The 6,365-nt window shown below is 28.7% G+C and overlaps 1 non-coding gene across 1 annotated transcript; it reads left to right on the top strand.

Moving 5' to 3' along the window:
• Positions 1 to 3,082: 3,082 nt before the first annotated feature.
• MIR396A (microRNA MIR396a) lies at positions 3,083 to 3,198 on the top strand. Its single transcript, NR_127815.1, has one exon. It is a non-coding gene; the product is annotated as a microRNA MIR396a (primary transcript).
• Positions 3,199 to 6,365: the final 3,167 nt, after the last annotated feature.

Genomic DNA, 6,365 nt, shown 5'->3' with positions numbered 1-6,365 from the left:
AAAAAGAGAGAGAGAGAAAAAGGAAAACAATGAATTGATGAAGGGTTTTTCATTCTCCACACGTTTGGGTGGCTCCACTGCACCATCAGCACATGCATGGAGCCAAAGTGTCGTACCATTATTACAACAACAGCTCCTTTTTCTTCGTATGCAACTTTGGGCTGCTGCCTAAGCCATATTTCTCATGCTCTGCCTCTGCCTTTCTCTCTCTCCTTCACCATTTCTTTCATTGGATTCGTTCCCACGCTTTCTTAGCTTCTTCTTTCATATACAATGTTTCCATTCATGGCTTCCTCCCTTCCGCATAAAGGGTTATGAGCTAAGCAAACAATTCATTCTTATAATTCAACGATAAGAATCACCTCATCGAAGCAAACAATATTTACCCGAAATATGATAGTTATAATGACTTTTTTATTTTTATTTTTTTATTAATATGTTTAGCATTTATTTGGAAAATAAAATTTAGAAAAATAATTTTTAAAACCATTTTTTAATGTTTTATAGAATAAAAGTTTGTTTGAAAAGTAAAATATTATGAATATGTTTTTATATTTTAAACATTACTTTCAATTATTATGCATATTTATATGACCATTGTTTAAAATAGTTCTTAAAAAGTTAAAAAATAATAATAATAATTAAAAGATGTTATGTGAAAATACTCTGTTTTTTATTTTAAAAATAGAAAATCAAATCTAAGTTTCCACTTCGATGCACTTTTGTCTTTTTATTTTTAAATTATAATTTTTTTATAGAAAAATATAACATCTTATATTAAAAATATAAGTTTACTTTATGTTTTTTTAAATTATTTTTGAAATTTTCAAAAATTGAGATAATAGAAATTTGTTTATACCTCGATTTTTTAAGTAGTTTTTAAAATCATCATCTTCATCTAGTATAAGTTTTTTAAATTTTTTTTTATAAAATTTATTATTTATTATTTTAAAAACAAAAAATGGAAAGTGTATTCAAATAGATGAGATAATACATGTGTTATTAATGAAAGGGCTTTTTATTAATTAGGTTATGAGTATTATTTTGGTAACACAAAAAAATGTTTTAGGTTATGTTTGTTCCGGAAAATATTAAAAAAAGAAAAAAATATACAAGAAAAATTATTTTTTCATATTTGGATGCTTATGAAAAATATAAAAGAAAATCAAATTAATTAAAACTAGTTAGAAACTTATGTATTTTAAAATTATTTAATTTTTATATCAATAAATTAAAATAAGTAAAATGAGTTTGAAGTAGCAAATAAAAATAATTTATTAACTTTTAATTTATTTTTTATTTTCTTTCATATTTTATGGGAATCAAACATAGCCTTAATATTTGATTTTGGGGGATTTATTCTTTCATTGGAATTTAGTGTCACAACCTATGGTAATATGAACAATAAATTAAAGATATTTATGTTCAAATATAAGCAAATAACAAGATTTTTATTTTTAAAAAAAAAAACAGAAGAAAAAAAATATATAGTCTCAACGGTTGAATTGTACAAATTTAAATTGATGTCCCTTTGAAAAATGCATGTGTGAAATTTGGTAGCATTAAAATGCCTAGGGTTTAGGTATGCTGGCAAATCCCATCAAAGCCCTTACAAATGTGGCCACCATGATATGCTGCTAGGGTTTAATTTAGGTGGGGCCAAATGGCCTGTAGCCTGCTCCCACCCTATTCTCTACCCACCATATGGGTAATTCAACAGATGAGTCTCATGACTTGTTACTATCCTTTCACTATTGCAAACTCTCTCATCTCTCTCAAACCTAGCATTCTTATCATGAAAATGTATAAGATTTTTCACTTCCCATTCCGTTTTTTTTTCTTTTTCTTTTTCTTTTCTTTGCATAATCTTACCAATATGCTCCTCCATTATTAGGGTTTGGAGTTTACAACTTTGATTATAGAAACATAATAGGAGAAACTTGAAATTGAGACTTTTAATTAATCAAACTTTTAATATGGATCATTTAAGCTATCAGTTTTTCTAAAAAAATTGATAAAAGAAAAAAAAAATCTTATGATTAAATTTTATTTTTAGGCTATGTTTAGTTCTCAGAAAATTTATTTGAGTTATTTTTATTTTTTATATAATTTAAAAATACATAAAATTTTATATAATTTTAATTATGTTTATTTTTTTTCTTTTTTTTATAATAAAACAAATATGAGAAAATCATTTCATTTAATATTTTTTATATTTTTTTTTAAAGACTTTTTAGAAGCAAAACATAGCCTTTAAAAAAAGAAAAGAAAAAACCCTAATGTTTCTATAATGAAGGAGAACAAATAACTTGCTCAAGTTACTTGATAGTTGATAGGTGTGTGGTACATATTTTATTTGTGAAGATGGTTAGATGAAGGAGATGATTTCCATTAAAAATACAACGTGTAAGGTAGAGAGGCAACATAGAGGTTGGGGGACCATACACAAGCCATAAAATTATATAAACCCCCTCCATCCCTTAATTAAAAAAGAAGAGTAATGTGATCACATGCATGTGCTGGAATGGGGTATTTTTAGAATTTTCCTGACTAATTTTCTTCTTTTATTTTATTTTATTTTCATAATTATTGGTTTTTTATTTTATTTTTATGTATATGTATTTGTCTTCACACAACTTAAGCTGGGCATCTACCCTCATCCCACGGTGCACCCACTACTAAAGTTGTGGTGTATTGTGCTTGGAGGAAGACTGGTAAAAATGAACCTTGTGAATGTGGTGAATGCTACATACAGCCTCCCCACTCTCTTATCATTCTATAAAAGCTGTTGCACTCACAATATATGTTATATATGCAGTGTAGAGTGGTCCTTTTTCATTGCCTCTATGCCCATCTCTCTCAACCTTACTCCTCTCCCTCTCCCTCTCCCTCTCCCTCTCCATCCCTCCCTCCCTCCCTCCCTCCCTCCCTCTCTCCCTCTCTCTCTCTCTCTGAATTATTCAAGTCTCCAGCTCTTTTCTTCTAAACTTTGATTCATTCAGAAACCCTTTTGGTTTTGAAGATGTGGGGAGTAATTTATGAGAAGAGAAGAGGAAGGGAGAGGCCATGTGAAGTGGGCAAGTCCTGTCATGCTTTTCCACAGCTTTCTTGAACTACTTTTCCATCTACCTGTTTGATGATCTTCTTCATAAGGAGTGTGAAATAGAAGCTCAAGAAAGCTGTGGGAGGACATGGCAAGTCAGGACTTCTTCATTTGTTTGATAACTATCTCAATTTTACAGATCTATTACTCCAGTTCTTGGTGACATTTCATGTGCTTATTATAGTGCTGATTCTATACGTATATTTACTGAAAGAATTCAAACCAGTTTTAGTTTTTTTCCCCTTTTTTTTTTACCTAAAGTTTAGCTACCTTTTTTTTCTTTGTATTTTGATATATTATCATTTTCCCATATATATATATATATATATATATATATATATTTTTTTTTTTTTTCTTCCAATTTGGTGGGAGATCTTCAGGCTTGTTGACAATGTGGATTAGTTCATAGTTTTGTTGTTTTGCATGCAGATCCTAGGACTTTGGTGATGGTTGTTCTTGGTTACTTGCTGTGCAAAATAAGCCAATAATTATGAATAATTCATACCTGATTATCATTTTCTTCTGAATTTCTAACCATTTTTCTGCTAGGAATTTGGTACAAAATTATGAATTTTCAGGTCATTTTACAATTTGGGGTTTCATGCTTTGCTCCTTGTGGATGGTTGAAATTCATTTATCAGTGTAATTCTCATAATTAATGATTAATTCAGGATCATTTTACCATTTGGTCCATCATCTTTTGTCCATATGGGTAACCCTTAGTATACTCAAAAACTCTGTTTGGTGGATGTAAAGTCAATACGAAAATCTTATCTTTTCGGAAGAGCGAGAAAACTTATTAACTATGACTTGGTAGGGAAATGAGACCTTCCAACCCTTTGGATCTAGGTACTTGGGATCAGAAAGGCTTAAGCTTGTTTTGCGCTTTAAAAATTGAGCTTTACGACGATCCTTGAATTAGGAAGAAGCACCTCTTCAAAGCGACGCGAGTGTGGAACATACTCTTTTCTTGATCTCATTAACATTTATGATAATTTTCTTATCCATTGAATTATAATTATATACTTGATGAATTTTCTTATGCAGGTTTTTTTTTTTTTTTTTTTTTTTGTATTTTCCTGGAAAATGTGTAATTATGTTAGCAATAAAATATCATCACATTCCACTCCTAATGACCATTTAAAACTATGAATAATTGTTGATGTCAAATTTGAGAAAATTGTAAAACCACTGAATTTCTTCAGCAGTTGCTCTCATGGATCAAGGAATAATTGTTGATTATAATTCTACTATTCATATTCTATTAGTAGAAAACTTTCTGGTTGGTAAATTAATATACAAGTGGAAGAAAAAAGATATTTTTAGATGAGACTGAAAGCCAGTGTGTTGAGTTGCAGAGAAGATTCCTTGCCACACTGTTGCTTTCCATCATCAATAATGATACTTGTTCCTACCGGTCCTTCATTTTTTTTTTCTTTTTCTTTTTTTCGTTTTTTTGTTCTCTGTCTCCCCCCCCCTCCTCCTCCCTCTCTCTCTCTCTCTCTCTCTCTCTCTCTCTCTCTCTCTCTCTCTCTCTCTCTCTCTCTTCCCCAATCATATGCTTCACTTTCTTTTATTTATAATTTTTATCTTGTAAACATCTTAAAAAGTATTGGGTGAAATCATACGTATCCTCTGCAATCATGATGTTTCCTTTTTGGGTAAGCTTGGGATGAACTCAACTTGTTAAGTTCAATCTTTTCTATATTTGTAAGATGATTTTGGTGCCTTTTTTTTTTTTTTTTTTCTTCTCACATTTTTTGAATTTTAAATAGTTGAGATTTCTAAGATTCAAAATAATGATATTTGTTCTTGCATTTTTTAAATAGTTAAATGAAAACATACACACATTTTCCTTAACATTTAAAATTTTCTTTAATAAATAAAAAAGAAAATATTTCCTCTATCCATGCTAATGCAATGTGGTGTAAAAAAAAAAAGTTTTAAATGATTAATTCATTATCATAAGATTTGTCAACCAAGAAATGACAAAAAAAATAAAAATTGAATTGTTATTTTCTAAAAAAATATATTGTTGGACAATCAACTTTTCTAAAAATTTAAATTGGTAATTAAGATTTGGACTTATAAGGTATGGTATATACTCTAATACCCTCCTTCATAGTTAGCCTTCATTTTTGGGCTTTTTAATGTATATCTTGTACTCCAATACGCTTTCTCGTAAGTAACCTCCATTTTTATACTTACACGTGAACTTAATAAATTGGATAAATAAATATGCAATTTTCTTAAAAGCTTAAAATTGTGGGATGTGGACTTACAATGTATATCATGCATTCTAATACATATGAGAATATACTTTAAGGGACAACAATAAAGTTATCGTATAAGAAGATGCGATGAATATATATATATGACAAAATGCAATTTTCAACCTTTTTTGGTAAAGGATTCTCTCTACTTCTCTTAGGCCCTATGTTGTTCTGCCACTAAGAGCGGTTAATGTGTGTTAATTTTTAATTTTAAAAGTTCTTTATGATTAAAAGTTTGATTATTGTATTGATTCGATATGCATCAAAAAAATACAATCAATCAAATTATGTTACATGCGTATTTAGGTTTCAATGTTTTATATTAAGTCTAAACTTTTATCACATGATTCCATTATTTTACACTTTGATCCTATTATTTATATTAAATTTTTTTTTATATACTTTGGTCTAATTGTTTTTATCATATGATTTTTAATTCTAAAAAGTTATTTTTAATTTAAGATGAATTTCAAATAAGGACATGTTAATGGGACATTTTTAACCCATGGAAGTGATTTAAGGTCAACTTCTAGTCTCATCAAAATAAAAGTTATAGATGTATCATTTCTTTTAACTTTGGCTAATATTTAAATATTAAATTGCCTATCAAATCATGTCTTGTTTGATGACTTGCATTCTTGTCTCATCCCCTCATTTATTGTTCCATCATTGTTGAAGAAATAACAAATTCCAACCAAGTTTTGTTTGTTGAATCTTATCCTTTTCCCAAGCCTTTCAAATTTTTTTTTTTTTAGTACATTGAAAATAGACAGTGCTACTCTTAGGTAATTCTTCATCACTTTCTCCACATCAAGATGCTCTTTAACCATAAGCTTAGCTTGATTTTAAGTTGAGTCATCATCAAGTTTTTCTTGGTATGATAACTAGTGTTTTATGCAGTCCTTTTTCAATTGTTTCATCAATGCAAAACAATATAACAAATTAAAAAAAACAAAAATTATATATTAGTATCCATTTAGATACACTTG

This window comes from Vitis vinifera, chromosome 9, assembly GCF_030704535.1.
Source record: "Vitis vinifera cultivar Pinot Noir 40024 chromosome 9, ASM3070453v1".
Classification (NCBI taxonomy): domain Eukaryota; kingdom Viridiplantae; phylum Streptophyta; class Magnoliopsida; order Vitales; family Vitaceae; genus Vitis; species Vitis vinifera.
The sequence above is the reverse complement of the archived record's forward strand: the minus strand, read 5'-3'. Positions and strand labels throughout refer to the sequence as shown.